The sequence below is a fragment of the Suricata suricatta genome, chromosome 7, assembly GCF_006229205.1.
Source record: "Suricata suricatta isolate VVHF042 chromosome 7, meerkat_22Aug2017_6uvM2_HiC, whole genome shotgun sequence".
Lineage (NCBI taxonomy): Eukaryota > Metazoa > Chordata > Mammalia > Carnivora > Herpestidae > Suricata > Suricata suricatta.
The window spans coordinates 12,158,835-12,175,610 of record NC_043706.1 but is presented as its reverse complement, the minus strand read 5'-3'; positions in this window follow the sequence as shown (position 1 = coordinate 12,175,610).

The window sequence follows — 16,776 nt, the reverse complement described above, 5'->3', positions numbered from 1 at the left end:
TCAGAACAAAGGCAGGAGGATAGAACTCAACAAATAAACTGGAACCAGGTGGATCAGGGCACCAACAATCATGGAGATATGAGGTGTTAGGCATATGGACACCTCAAAACTAAGTCTGCCTTCCACAGAACTGTCCTATGGACTTCACGCTGGAGTAAAACCATGGCAAGAATTAAGTAGTCTAGATTCCGAAATAGAGGCTGATTACTTAAAAGAAGAGGTAATTAAATTACGCTGGTGTAAGTGAAGTATTTGGGGCAAAACATGGAGGCCAACCTTTATGCTTGGTTGTGCTTTTGGGGGTCTCATAGTGGATTGAGCTCAATTTCCAGTCAGTAGAGCAAGAAAATATGTTATATTAAAAATTGGTTGTAGGGACAAGAGGTCATATTGGCTCTGAAATCTGCTCACTGGAGATCTCAGAGTGCTGATGTTTGATCCAATCAGTCCCCTTCCTCCCCCACTCAAATACCCAGTGCCTGCTGGAACTTTCTGGATAGGCTAACTACAGTATTCATCTCCTAAATGTAGGCAGACCTCATGATTTTCAATGAAAGTGCTCATCTAAGACCTTTAAAACCAAGACCTGCGTGTTCTTCATGAAAATGTAAGAGTCCGTGACATTTAGGGTAACAGAAGGAGTTGCTCTGATATTCTTTGCTAAATTTATAAGATTTGGCTAAAACCCCAAGCGTCTGTCCTATCACAGTGGCATATTAGTCACTCTTTAAGAGATTTAACGTACTGTATTCTGCAGTGTGAGCATGGTAAATGCCGTGAACTATAGAACTCGTGGGCAGATCCATTGCCCAGACTCAAGCTCAAGCCACTTAAAAAAAATTTTTTTTTTACTACTGACTCTATGGAGTTAACATTTAGTTTAACTGAGCTGAAACCTAAGCATTCAAGTCTTTTGGGAGAAGAGCCAAATAACAGAAGGCAATCATAGAGAGTCCAGTATAGTTAGCACAGTCTCCTAAAGATCACCTCGTATGGCAGGCTCAACACCATGGTTGGTTTCCTCGCCAGTTCTGAAGCTGATCGCAGAAGAAAGGTTCTGAGATCAAATAATTTGTGGGACATGAAGTTAAACAAAACCAAATGAGTTTCTTTGCTGTAGAACTTCCTGGAATCGTTTATATACTAACACGGGTTATGAATCAAGAGGGTCACAGGCTTATTTCCCTGACACTTTTTTTGTTTTTCAATTTATGGACACAGAGTTCTGAGAGATGCTGATTTGTTTTCTTTTCAGGAAAGCAAGCAAGCCCCAGAGCGGTCCAGAGCTTTGCCTAAAGTTATAAAACCTCTTACTTGCAGATTACTGTAGAGTGATTCACTTGAATGATAGACCACCATGGACGTGAATGGAAAATGGAAAGGGAAAAGATGGTGGCCGTTTCTGAAAAAGTTAATGGCTATGGGTTTGAAGTTTGGGCGCACATCTGTAAAGAGTCCAGGGACAGAGGGAGTATGCTGGCCAGACTGGATCAGGGCATACTCTCTGTCGGGTGATAGAGGGCCCGTAGGTGAGGCAGCTCCCACATCAGAGAAGCTCACCATTGGCCATCTTCATACTGACCATGATTTGCATGGATATTTTGGCCCCATCAATAAGATATCGGGGAGGACTTGTGAACCTTCAATGAAAAGAGAGCATTATTCTCTAATAATGAACATTTGTGGTGACTTATCAATCTTCTAGGAGATAGATAACACAGTGTATATTAGTAATATGCTTTTGTTTGTTTTAAATTTTGTGCTAGAATATATTTCCAAGCCTGTCTGGAAGAATACCATTAGAGAAGAACTTTACTTTTCATTAATAATTTTAGGAGAAAAAGTTTATAGTAGGATTTGTGACCCACAGATCCCAAAGTGTTACATAAATAATACAGGAAACTGCAAAATGATCTTATGTAAAGTCACTCCACAAGATGCATGTTTAATTAGCACCTACTAATAAAACAGATGCATGTGAAATTATTTAGGGTGACATGTACTATTCTGAACAATACGATATCAGTGCAGGATGCCAAGGGCATGCAACTTAACCTGTTTTTAATTGAGCATTTTATCACCAAACAGAATAAGAGACAGCTTGTGTTTTATATATTTCTGTAGTACATCATTATCCAACAATAAATGCAAAAATAAATTGCAAAAAAAAACAAACTTCAAGCAGGAAAAAATTTAAAGGCACAGATTTTTTTTTGGATTTAGCTGTTCAAGGACTTTATATGAAAACTAAGAATTGGCTCAGTATCATGCTAGTTATTAAAGCAAAACTTCAGTGCTTTCCTTTTAACTTGATGGCATTATTTTCAATCTATTTTAAGACCTACCTTTGAAGAATAGCCCAGAGCATTCTTAAAGATATGACTCTCAAATTCAGAATTTCTTTGGACTTTGTAAAAACCAAAAAAGGAAGCTTCCTTTTAGTTGAAGAAGGTTATTTTCACACACAAACATACACACACACACACACACACACACAGGGTCACGGAAATGACTGGCAAATCAGATGGTAAGAAATAGCTAAAAGGGATTTCATAGTAGGGCTGATCTCAGGGGCTTTCAGTATCCAGGACTATTTTGGAAACTTCTGAGTTAGGTCTCTTTAATCAATCTTTGACAACAACTCTGAAATTTATGATTAGAGTGAATATAAACGGCAGTCCTGAATGGAAAGAAACCTCACAGACTATTGATTTTTGAGATATAAATATGGAAGGGTCAAAGGGCAGCACCTCCTATTGCCTTGAGACCGTTCAAGGCAGTGACTATGGTTTAGTGTTTGTATCTGACCCTCTTCTCTGTGTGAGTTCAGGATCGGCTGTGTCACCCCTTATTATCCAGCCACTGCCTCTTCCTCTTGCCCCATCTCCCTACCCTTTCAACCTGTCCCTGTCCTTACAAGTCACAGCTGAGTGCCAGTCACCCCCATGCTGCAGCGCCAGAGTGGACATTAATTTACTGCTGGGCTGAAATGCGTGAAACAATCCGAATCTTGTTCTGACCTATAAGGATTATGGATTCAGAAATCAGAAGAAACATGTTCCCTCCTTCCCCTTTGCAACATCAGAATGTATTTTAGGTACCTACCGTATTCAAGGTGTTGAGTTGGGTGCTATCTGGTGAAATAGGTGTATTCTTGAGGAGGTTATACCTTAGTAAACAATATAATGGGAATTTTTTAGAGGATGAGGAAGCAGTTGAGAACCTACAGATGTGTGATTTCTTCTTGAAGTTGATTGGAACATAGAATCCTGGCCTTCTGGGAGAGGCGTATGGTGTTGTTGTTACTGTTGCTTGCATACATATTTTGGATCAAATATCTCTAAGGTAGTTATGGGTGCATATTGCACCTTTGTCCTTTGCAATAGAAATGATTTACTTACGTCTGTCATAGAAACGATTCAAAATGACATATACAAATAAACTGAACTTTTATCTACATCAACATGAATGTATTTTTAAATGTTTATTTATTTATTTTGAGAAGGGAAGGGCAGAGAGAGGAGGAGAGAGAATCCCAAGCAGGCTCCACACGGTCAGTGCAGAGCCTGACGCAGTGTTCCATCCCACAAACTGTCAGATCATGACTTAACCCAAAATCAAGAGTTGGACGCTTAACCAATTTAGACACCCAGGCGCCCCAACATGAAAGTATTTTAAACGCAAAAGCACCACTAAATAGAAATATACAGGCACACGTCGGAGATATTGTGGGTTGGGTCCCAGAGCACTGCAATAAAGCAAATATTGCAATAAAGCAAGTAAAATGAGTTTTTTGGTTTCCCAGTGCATACAAAAGTTATGTTTCTACTGTACTATAGTCTATTAAGTGTGCAACTGCATCGTGTCTATTAAAAACACTTTATTGCTGAAAAATGCCAAATATCATCTGAACTTTCAGCAGGTCACGATCTTTCTGCTGGTGGAGGGTCTTGCCTCGGTGTTGATGGGTGTTGACTGGTCAGGGTGGTGGTTGCTGACAGTGTGGGTGGCTGTCACAAGTTCTTAAAATAAGACAACAATGAACTTTGCCACATTCATTAACTCATTTGCTTTTCCTTTCACGATTTCTCTGCAGCTTGTGATACTGTTTGATAACATTGTACCTACAGTAAAACTTCTTTCAGAACGGGAGTTCTTCCTCTCAGACTCTGCTGCTGCTTTATCACTTAAGTTTATGGAATATTCTACATCTCTTATTGTCCTTTCAACAGTCTTCACAGCATCATCACCAGGAGTAGATTCAACTGCAAGAAAATACACCCTTGGTTCTTCTCTAAGAAGCATATCTGCATCCCCTCAAGTTTGATCATGAGATATTAGCCATTCAGTCCCATCTCCGGGCTCCACTTCTAATTCTACATCTTCTGTTTCCACCACATCTACAGTAATTTCCTTCACTGAAGTCTCAAACCCACCAACGTCATCCATGAGGGAAGGAATCGACTTCTTCCAAATTCCTGTTCATGTTGATATTGTAACATCTTCCATTGAATGATGAATGTTCTGAATGGCATCTAGAATGGTGAAACCTTTCCAGAAGGTTTTCAACTGACTTTGCCAGATGCATCAGGGCAGTCACTGTCTGTGGTAACTGCAGCCTCACAAAACATATCTTAAATCATGAAACTTGAGAGTCAAAATGACTCTTGATCCCCGGGCTGCAGAATGGACATTGTGTAAACAGGCATGAAAACAGCATTACTCTCATTGTCCATCTCAGTCTGAGCTCTGGGGTGAACAGGCACATGGTCAATGAGCAGTAATCTTTTGAAAGGATTCTTTTTTCCTGAGCAGTAGGTCTCAACAGTGGGCTTAAAATATTCAGCAAACCAAGTTGTAAACAGATGTGCCGTCATCCAGCGTTGTTGTTCCGTTAATAGAGCACGGGCAGAGTAAATTTAGCATCATTCTTAAGGGCCCTAGGATTTTTGTTATGGTAAATAAGCGTTGGCTTCAACACTAAGTCACCAGCTCATTAGCCCCTAACGAGAGAGTCAGCCTCAGCCGCTGCTTTGAAGCGAGGCAATTACTTCTCTCGAGTCATGAAAGTGCTCGATGGTGTCTTCTTCCAATAAAAGGCTGCTTTGTTTACATCGAAAGTCTATGGTTCAGTGTAGCCACCTTCATCACCTTCTGGAGAACACGCTGCAGCTTCTGTGCTGGCACTGGCTGCTTCCTCTTGCACTTTTACATTATGGAGACGCCTTCCTTCCTCAAATCTCACCAACCAACCTCCGCTGGCTTCAGACGCTCCTTCTGCAGTTCCTTCACATCTCTCCACTTCCACAGAAGCACGGAGAGTCAGGGCCTTGCTCTGGGTTAGGTTCTGACTTAAGGGAAGGTTGTGGCTGGTTTGATGATCTTTCTGGACCCCTCAGACTTTCTCCATATGAGCAATAAGGGCGTATTTTGCTTTCTTATCATCTGCGTGCTCACTGGAGTGGCATTTTTAAGGGCTTTTCCTCTGCAAACACAACTTGGCTAACTGTTTGGTATAAGAGGTCTAGCTTTTGGCCCATCTTGGCTTTATTTTTTTCTTTATTTAAAAAAAATTTTTTAATGTTTTATTTATTTTTGATACAGAGAGAGACAGAGCATGAGAGGGAAGGGGCAGAGAGAGAAGGAGACACAGAACGGGAAGCAGGCTCCAGGTTCTGAGCTAGCTATCAGCACAGAGCCTGACGCGGGGCTCGAACCCACGAACGTGAGATCTGACCTGAGCTGAAGTCGGAGGCTTAACCGACTGAGCCACCCAGGCGCCCCTTGGCTTTATTTTTAAATTAAAAAATTTTTATAGTTTATTTTGAGAGAGAAAGACAGAGTACAAGCAGAGGAGGGGCAGAGAGAGAGGGAGACACAGAATCCGAAGTAGGCTCCAGGCTCCGAGCTGTCAGCACAGAGCCCGACTGACGCTCAGACCCATGAACTGTGAGATTGTGACCCGAGCCGAAGTCTGACACTTAACTGACTGAGCCTCCCAGGTGCCTCTGGCCGACCTTGGCTTTATGCATGCCTTCCTCACTAAGTCTAATCATTTCTAGCCTTTGGTTTACCGTGAGAGAAGTGTGACTTTTTCTTCCACTTGAACACTTAGAGACCATCATAAAATTATTAACTGGCCTCATTTCACTATTGTCATGTCTCAGAAAATGGGGAGGCTCCAGGAGAGGGAGGGATATGAGGAAACAACCAGTCAGTGAAGCTGCCAGAATACACACAACGTGTTTTATGTCCGCCATCTTGTAGAGGTATAGTTCATGGGCCCCCAAACACTCAACAATAGTAACTTCAAGGATCACTGATCACAGATGACCATGGCAATTATAATAATAATGAAGTAGTTTGAAATATTGTGAAAATTGCCCAAATGTGACACACAGACACAAAGTGAGCAAATCTTGTTGGAAAAATGACACAAAAAGACTTGGTTGATGCAGTGCTGTCACAAACCTTTAATCTGTTTAAAAAAAAAAGTACACTATCTGTAAAACACAATTAAATGCAATGCAATAAAAGGACGTATGACTGTAGTGATGAATTCTTTGGTAAACTGAAAAATGCTTTTGAAATGCAAATATTAACTTCGTAAGTTCTATGGCTAAAAAGCCTGGGTTTGTGTATGTCTGGTACTCTGAAAGTAAGGCATACCTATGCATATTTCTTAGCTGAAAAAATTCTGGTATTGACTTAAGACTTTGCATCTCAAATTCCATATAAATTTAATATACCACCCTCATTTTCCTTTGACTTCACTTTTCCCATTCATTTCACCTGTTTTTCTTTTTTTCTCCTTTTACTGTAAGTCTCTGTGTAACGTGCCTTAAGTCCTTTCTGTGTCTAGATGGGATATTACTAAATAAAATATAACCGTGGATCTTCCTTCTTTTTGTGATACAACATATTTTTACGTTGATATGCCAGACTCAGGTCAGACGCAGGAAACCCATTCAATTTGATGGTGGCATTAAAAACAGTCACTAACTGGGCACTGGCAAAACCCTGTTGGGTTTGTAATTTTTTTTAATGTTTTTTTATTTATTTTTGAGAGACAGAGAGAGAGCATGCGAGCAGGGGAGGGCCAGAGAGAGAGCAGGAGACAGAATCTGAAGACAGGCTCCAGGCTCTGAGCTAGCTATCAGCACAGAGCCTGATGTGGGGTTCGAACTCACGAACTGTGAGATCATGACCTGAGCCAAAGCCTGATGCTTAACCGCTTAACTGACTGAGCCACCCAGGCACCCCTGGTTTGTAATTATTAAGAGTCACTTTCTGTTAAAAGTCCCATGCCTTCTGGGGCCCTAGAAAGCAGGGCACACATTTTTGCTCTCGAAGAGATGATTAACTTGTTATATAGGAAGAGGGTTTCCCATATAGCTTTTGCATATGAAGCAGAAAAAAAAAACCAACCAGATTCAGCCTGCCAGCTAGCCTCCCTGAACGGCAGAGGCCGGGCAAACAACATTTTCAAACCTTTTATGTATCAACAGAATAAAATATTTTGAAGACACAAAAGTCACATATGGCTATCCCAGAATATCACAATCCATGTATATGGGTGTTATTGTTTTTTGTTCTGCAAAGCTTCACACGCTCTTTCACAGATATGCCCAGTATAGCTTGATTCATAATAGATTCATAATAGATGCTGAGAGATAAGCACACCAGCTGACTGTAAAGTAGTTACCCATGTTTTCTTTGCTGTTGACAAAGCTCACAGCATTTTCTTTGCCTTGGAGTGAGAATAGAGAAATTTAACTACTAATCTGAAAAGCAGATGGGACAAATGTTTGAAATTGACTATAGCTGTGTGAAGAGGTGACTTCTTTACCTCGGTGAGTCCTTTGGAAAATACTTTTTTTTTTTTAAAAATAGTAATTTGTCCCCACTGGAATATGAATGGAAAGGAAAAATCTGCAAAATCCTTCAGAATGTTCTGAAAGAAGGTACAATAAAAAAGCATATCGCTGGTGTAAAGCCAATATTATATATTGGCTTTGGTAATACAGAAAACCCAAGAACCCAAAAACCTGAGTTCTGGCTGCCACCTGTTGACTAGCTGTGTGACCTTGGACTTAGTGTGTTCATTATCCAGCTCTTTCAGTCCATCAGTATTTAGTAGGGTGTTCGAGGCACCACTCTGGATAGAGGATTCATGAGACACAGACCCAGTGCTCTTGAACTTGTAGTCACTAACCTCTAAAAGAGAGAGAGAGAAGACATTTACAAATCAGATTACAGAGTGGTGAAACGAAGTGTAAGGGGAGTTTAGAAGTTTGAACGAAGCCACCTTGTAAGGTCTTTCTGAGTTCTATAATGCTGTAACAACATTGTCTCGACTGAGAAGACAATTTCACTCTTTCTGACTTCCAATCTTAAGAAATTATTGACTAATGAATAGATGGATCACATCAGGATCATGCCCCTTACAAACTTAGTGGTAGATCTGGTAAGGGTTAACAGGAATGAGCACTGGGTCTCCCTGTGGGGCCAGGGAGTGGGGTTGGAAATTGAAGCTCACCATCCAGGCAAGTAATTGGGAGTGGGGAAGCCAAAAATAATAGCAAAGCATCCCAGTAATTGGCCAACTCTGCCTGAAAATTTCAGAGTGGGAGACACAGACAAGCAAGACAGAACAGAGAAGTAGCTGATATGGAAGAGGGTCATCAGAAAAAGAAAAAGGTTTACAGCTTCTGAGAGGGGCTTCATGCCCCCACCCGCCCCACACACAGAAACAGACAGGGTAGTGGGGGGAGAGACTGAGAGAGATTACAGGAATTGGCAAACCGGGGAACCCAAGGAGCTGGTAGTATAATTCAGTCCAAGTTCAAAGGCCTGAGAACCAGGAGAGCCAATGCTGGAAGGCAGAAGAAAATAGATGTCCCAGCTCAGGTGGAGAGAGAAAACTTACCCTTCTTTCACCTTTTTATTCTATTTGGGCCCTCAATGGATTGGCTGATACCCATCCCCATGGATGAAGGTGATGTTCTTTAATGTGCCAGTTCAGATGCGAATGTCTTCTAGAAACACCCCACAGACAAACTCAGAAATAACATTCTCCCAGCTCTCTGGGGATCCCTTAACCCATTCAAATTGACAATAAATGAACCATCACAGGTTGTTAAGAGGAAGTTTGGGTACATTTCCTTGGCCCTAACAAAGATGTCTGGAAGAGATGCCCTTCCTTCCCTCTCATCTTGTAGGATGAGAACGGATACTATTATAACCCTTTCATTGCCTGCTTGACCAGAAGGAGCAGAGAGCAGGTCAGAGCCAAAGGATCACCAGGAGACAGGCTAGGGTCTGCAACAAGTCCTACGTAAGACCTGGCTGACCTCTAGACTTCCAATCCAGTGAGCCAATGAAATTCTTTATTAAGCCAGTTAACTTGGATTTTCGGTCGCTTGCAGCTAAAAGCATTTTATCTAATATAGAGCTTCAAGTGGGGGCTATTTTCTCATTTGCAAGCTAGTTTACAAATCATGTTGGATCCTGTAGGATTCTAAAAGCAGAAACGAGTTATTGAAAAAGAGTCAATTTAAAAATACCGAGCCTGCTTCGATTCTGAGGCTAGGTGGCACAGAGCGATGGACCGGACGTGGTTTCTAGCCCTAGCTCTGCCACTAACTACCTGTAGGTGACAGGCCATCTGGTTCTTCTGCTTCTTTTCTGTAGAATGAGGTGTTTGAGTTACATCCTCTGTAGATTTCCTGCGGCTCTACAATTTCTTATAAAAATGCATCAAATTCAAGAGTACTGGTAAAAGCATTTATGTTTCAGGCATTTTCTCAAGCACCAGGAATAGAACATGGACACACGGTTCCCATGGCCATGGAGCTTGGAGTCTGTGGCAGTTTCCCTCTGTCCAGAGCAACTAACCTGACCGATGGTTAACAGAATGGGGACTGAGCTAGAGGAGGTTCTTGATGTTTCTGTCTGAGACAGATTAAGACATCTTCAGGACTGTTTTGGTCTGAACAGATGAAGTCAGGGAGAAATAAGATTTACATGAAGAAAGTAAATGCAGGCTAATTACTCATCTTTTTTTTTCCCCCTAAAAACAATTCTTGAAGCTCGAAATAGGAAAACTTAGGACAGATAAACAGAAAAGAAATTTAACTTTCCCCTGTGACTGCAAATCTGAGGGCTAGGACACTGGATGGCCTTATAATTTGCTCCAGCTTAAAATCAGAGTTTCTGGATTTGGGATTATGCATTTTTCTGGAGAGAAATTCTTAACCTCTTTGCACCTTCTCTGCCTAAGATAGAGAATAAGTAGTCTGTGGTCACTGACTGCCTACCCCACGATCCTTAAAGGATACACAGTGGTGGAGGGTCTCTGAGATTGTCTCTACCCAGTTCCCAGCAGGGCTCCAAGGGTCTACAGAGACCCCACATCTCTGCCCACAACAATATCCAAGATGGAGGACTCTCCACAGCATCTCCTATCTGTGATGGCTCTGGCAATGGGGACTCCCCAGGGTAGCATCCAGATGGAGTGCCTTTCTTTTCTTGAGATCTTCACCATTCTTGGTGCTGTTGACCATCACCAAGGGTTGCCTGTGGACAACGCCCACTGTGGTAGAAAGAACACAAACCTTGGAATTAAAGAGACTGGAGCTTGAGTTCCAGGTCTATAATTTGTACATTATGTGAACTTGAGCAATTTTTTTTCAACCTCTTTGAGCCTCAATTTCTATACCTTATATATAAGTTTGGAATAATACCCTATACCATTGTGAGTACTACCTTGATCGCACATGCAAAATATCTAGTAAACTGCTTGGTAAAGAAAATGTTCAAGAAATGCTGCCTCCCTTCTTCCCAGAATCCCTCATTAACTGTTCAACCAGAAATTACTGACTTCCACTGGGGGATCAGGAAAAAAAGGTAACAGCAAGATCCCCAGTGGCTACTTTGGTAGCTATTCTGATGCTACCTGCCTCTTTTAAGGAATATATCTTCTGAAGAAGCCATTAAAACATCCTGAGAGCTGCAGTTGGAAAGCCAATCTGGGTGATATCTTTGGGTGTTCCATTCCTTCTGCATCCTCTTCCTTTTTTCTTTTTTTTCTGATCCTAATGTATTGAGGACCTCCTTCCAAGTCCTCTTTATAGTGGCTTACCGCCAAAGGAGATATGAATGTACATATAGATCACCTCCCAAAGGCAGCCTTTGTTCCTAAAAGAAGTACTAACTCAAACCACTTGAATAGTGGATGACCTTGGCTTAGGTTACATTTGAATAAGAAATGCTACAAATATGGTAACAGTTTCATTCAAGAGGAAATACAGGATGAACTATGATTTTAAAAGATTTAGCTGGATTCACTGAAGACAAAATTCAATAGGTTACTAAAGGAACCATTTGAGGAACATCTTCAGTCTTGGAAGTTACAAATATAGTGGTAACTTTTTCTCACCATTTCCTCAGAATGTTATTCTGAGATATCGCCATAGCTCTGTAACGATTTGACAAAGCTAACCATTTTATGTACTGACTAATTTTTATTCTTGCTTTCATCAAAAATATACTACATGGCAGTGTGGTTAGACTCTCCACCTTCTGCTATGAGGACAAAAGAGATATTGGAAATGGACACTGTTGTTAAGAAATTTCAAGGCAAATGGTTTTAAAACACTGGGGTTCTATCTGGCATTTTGCATACTTTTTTTTTAAGGTAGGCTCCATGCCCAATGTGAGGCTTGAACTCATGACACTGAGATCAAGCGTCACATGTTGTAATTCAGGCACCCCTCATTTTGGAAACCTTTCTAATGGATATGATATTGGACCCATAATTATATTCTTTAGATTGCTAAAAGTCTGTAAGCCACAGGAACTTCAGTCTTTTCATATACAAAGTGAAAACAAGGTTGAGAGCTGTTGAGTGCTGGAGCTCAGGATAAAATTAATGTGATCCTACTGAGAAATAGAAAAGCAACTTTGCTGTTATTTAATAACAAAGCTATGTATTTCTCGGCCAGGAGCATTATCTTTAGCTCCTGGGACATAGAGGATGTCTTCCCTGCTGTTTCCTAGGAAAGAAGATCACTGAACTCAGGGCTGAGTGTCATCAGGTTGGCAGGTCTTTGGGTAAACATACTGGAAGAAAAATCAAAAGAAATTTGGAAATTATAAAATATTTTTCTATAGCATAGAGTCCCACTGTGTCATAAAGCTTTTGTTTCATTAATGCGTTGACAAGACAGGAAAAATATTTATTGAATAACATTTTTTGCAATGAAAGTGACAATTTGCTAGAGCAACAGAAAGACAAAATTACGTTTTAGTTGGAAAAAGTATATGTATTTGAAGCTACAATTATCCTGTGGTCTTTCACACCAAAGAATTTCAGGTGAGGGAAGAATAACCAGCTGCATCCCATTCTGGAGTCCTGAGGGCGAAGGAGAAAGTGAATAAGACAGTAGAATAGAGGAAATGAATGAGGCTCACAAGAAGTGGAAGCTCAGGGAGCTGGGAGCCGTCTTGAACAACCTCTACCAACCTTTCAGTGCTCTGTGCGCATGTCTCAACTACCTACCCATGGGTCATATAAAAATAAGCAGGGGCGCCTGGGTGGCTCAGTCGGTTAAGCCTCCGACTTCGGCTCAGGTCAGATCTCACGTTCATGGGTTCGAGCCCCGCATCAGGCTCTGTGCTGACGGCTAGCTCAGAGCCTGGAGCCTGCTTCCAGTTCTGTGTCTCCTTCTCTCTCTGACCCTTCCCCTCTCATGCTCTGTCTCTCCTGTATCAAAAATTAATAAAACATTAAAAAAATTAAAAAAAAAAGCAATAACACTCAAATTTGTGCTTAGCCATCAGTGGCTGTAAACAGCGGCATCGGGGTAAATTCTGTCCTCTGCTCCTTCTGACATCTTTCCTAACAGATTTCTAAAAATGCTCATCTGACATTCATTAACATACAGGTGCTGGAGAATCTATTCTTCCGCAGTCTCACCAAAACTTACAGGTAGCCTTGACCTCCTACACATGCCTGTCATTGCAAGGATGAATGTCCCAGGCCCAAGCCTCTAAAATAGGGGGATAATCAAGGAGTAATGGTGGTCGTAGGGGTTATTAGCATCCAAAGGCACAGGATAACTTCATGGTGTTTGTTTTGCCAGTTTTACAACAAGATTTGGTTGATAGAACATTTTAATTTTAACACTAACATACTGTGTGTGTGCATGCACATACACATGTGATAAAGCTCTTGTAGCAATTTTAAAGATTAAACAACACACTTAAATATGTTTCAGGCCTGCTTGTGACTGCTTCAAGTTTTTGTCTCAGACCCTAAGATGTATTTGATCATTCCCCTTTGTCATTAGGGGATAATTCAGTAGACATATTTAAACACCACTTCCCGAAAGAATGTAATTTCCTTTCCCTCACCACACCAGCCCTCTGTTACACCCTCACACACTCAATCCACCCCAATATTAATAAGTGGAGATTTGTTGCCGAGTTGTTTTGAAAGCCACAGGTGAAAATGAGTTTTCCCCTGAGGTGGATGAGGGAGAAGGGGAGAGGAGGGGGAAAGAATGTGAAATAATGGAGGGAAGTGTGCCCTCGGGGCAGTGAGAATAAAAATTGACCTCCTCACTTCATTAGAGTGAGTAAAATTACGTCCCCACTTCTCTGGGAGGAACTTTCAAGGTAGGGGATGGCATTTTCCAGTTCTTGGGAATTAAATTAGCTCCTCGAGTCTGAAACTTCATAGCAAGCACTGCAGTGAGTAGAAGATGGAAGGGTGCGATGGGTAGACTTTCATTCCTTCGATTTATCTGTTCTTTGTTTTGGTTCCTAACTGGGTCATTGTGCTGGCAGGGGGCCTTCAGTTTCAAACTGTGTCTTTTCACTGTTTCCAGTCATTTTCATTGAAGGGGAAACCTTCCTCTTTAATGAAGGCTCCCAACAACCTGTTATCTTGAAGAAATCTTAGTTAGAAATGGGTCATCCTTAGAAACAATCTGAAGGAGGGGTGGGGGGGAGGAGGGAACGACTTGGAGAAAGGAGGTCACATCGCACTGGTGAAAGGAGCAGTGTGCATGGAGGTGAGCGGTCTCTCAGGATCTTTCCTCGCTCCCTAACACCACTGTCATCACACGAGTCCCAGGAAGTGTCAGGGGGAGAGCTGCAGGGCTGCCATTTGTTCAATCCATCTGTACAAGAAACGTTTATTGACCACCTATACATGTGGGCACACATGCTGGAGATAAAAAATGAATGAATTAGTGTTTTTCTTTTTTTTTTCAGAAAAGCTCCTTGTCTAGAGGGTAACCAACACATAAACAGATAATCATAAAGGGGGATAAGAGGTGGTGAAAGAGGCAGACTCTTGGTTACTGTGGGAGCTCTAGAAATGATCCCTCAACTGAGCTGGTAGTGATCATGGTGGAGGAGATGGTGACTTACAGGAGGAGATGAGGGCTAAGAGTGATTTGACTCCCGTTTACTTCAAGTCATCTGATTCCACTCTTTCCCTATTCACTACACTGCACCCCTAACCGCTTCTCTTTTTGTTCTTCGAACATGCCGTGTGTACCCTTTCTCAGCTCAGCACCCTTCCCCTTGCTGTTCCCTCTTCCAGGAGTGCTCCTGCCCTTGGCTTGGCTGTTTCCTTCTCGTTATTTATTCACATCCGACACCACCTCCTTGGACAGGCCTTTCCTGGTCGCCCTAGCTCAAGTGTTGTGCGTTTGTTCAGAGCAGTCAGGCTATGGTCACAAATAAACTCGAATGTGTAGAGTGGCTCGAGTACAGTGAGGTTTCAATGTCACTTCCTCAACAGCCCACGGTGGGCATTCGTAGGCGGCAAGTGGCATCCCTGATGCGAGGATTCAAACGGCCATCTTGCGGCCGTGCTGTCTCCTTGGGCCTCCTCCATCCGCAGAATGGAGGAGACATACCCTTGTCTTAAAAACTTTGACCCAGAAATGACATGTATCTCTTCCAGTCATATTCCGTTGCTTCAAATGGGCAGACCTGGACACAAAAAAGAGGCTGAGAAATGTAGTCTAGTTATGCACCTTGGAAAAGAGGAAAGAGACACACTGAAGACCTGCTAGGGCAGTTGTGTGAAGGCTACTGTGTATCCCTCCCCATTAATCCTCACCTCACATCACCTCACCGTTCCCTCTGTGGCCCTTCCTTCAGACCCGCCATCACCTAGTTTATTGACTTCTCTTGTTACATCGGTTCCCTCTGTCAGAATGTGTTTGGTGAAGGTAGGGATCTTGTCTGCTCAGTTTATGCTGTGTCACCATTCATCACAGAGTATTTGATGCCCAATAGATAGTGAAAGAAACATGGTTGGCTGAATTAACAACAGGCCGGCTGTGAACAGGTAAGTAGGGGAAAGCTTGGGTGTGTGTGTGGGCAGTGGAAGAGGAAAGAAGAGCCTTCCAGATGGAGGGGGTAGCTGCAGCAATGTCCAGGAAGTAGGACGTAGGACAACAAGTGCAGATAATTACCTGCCTTGGGTAATAAACCCTGACTTAAGGAGTGATTGTTGATGGTGCCGGAGACGTAATGAGGAGCCTACCTTGTGTCCTGTCCTTCTTCAATGACCTTTAATACTTAACTTTAGTTCTATAATTTCTGCATTTCACAAGCCTCAAGAGGTTCCTTTCTTCTGTAATATGCTCCTAAATTTGCCTTTTGTTATTGATCTCTTGTTTTCATTTCTAGTTTCAGTTCATTGTGGTCGGAGTTGATATTTTGTCTTTTTTCTGTCAATCTTTTAACATTAATTAAGGCTAGTTTTATGGCTGAGATGTGTTCCATAGTAGAGAATGTTCCACGTGCCCTTGAGAAAATGTGTATGCTCCTGTTTGCAGATGGAGTGTTCTATAAAGGTCCGTTAACTTGAGTCGGTTTATACTGTAGTTCATGTTGGTTATTTCCTATTCACCTTCTGCTGGGGTGTTTTATCCATTATTGAAACAGGGTATTGAAATTTGCAACTATTACTATAGAACTGTGGATCCCTCCTTCGATTCAGTCAATGTTTGCTTCATATCCTTTGAAGTTTGTTGTGATGTACTGATGTGTTTACAATTGTTATAGCTCCTTGGTGGGCTGACCCTTTATACCAATATACATCTTTGGGGGGGGTTGGCTCTCATAACAGTTTTTTTAAATTAAAGTCCATTTTGTCTGATATTAATATAGCCATCCGAGCTCTCTTTTGTTTACTATTTTCATGGACTATCTTTTCTTAGCCTTCATTTTTTACCTCTTTGTATCCTTGAATTTAAATGGTGTTTCCTGTAGATTGCACATAGTTGTATCTTGCATTTTCATCCAGCCTGACAATCTCTGCCTTTCAATTACATTGTTTAATTCATTCACATTGAACATTATCATCTGCCCTTTTGCTGTTTACTTGCTGTATTTTGTTATATCTTTCTTGTTCCTCTGCTTTTCCTTTCCTGCTTTCTCTTGTATTAAGTGATTATCTTGTAATGTACCATGTAATTCCTGCAATGATTTTATTTTCACTGTACTTTCTGAATTATTTCCTTGTGGTTGCTCTACAACTTAATACATACATCTAAACTCATCAGAGTCAGTTTCCAGGTGTATACTAAATTCCAGTGACGTATATAAATATTACTACTATATAGCTCTTTTCCTTTGCCTGCTTTTGTGGTATTATTCCTGTACATGTTACATATGTAAATGTTACAAACCCCAAAATACATTATTATACTGATTACTTTTTAAAACTTTATATCTGTTTAAAAGGAA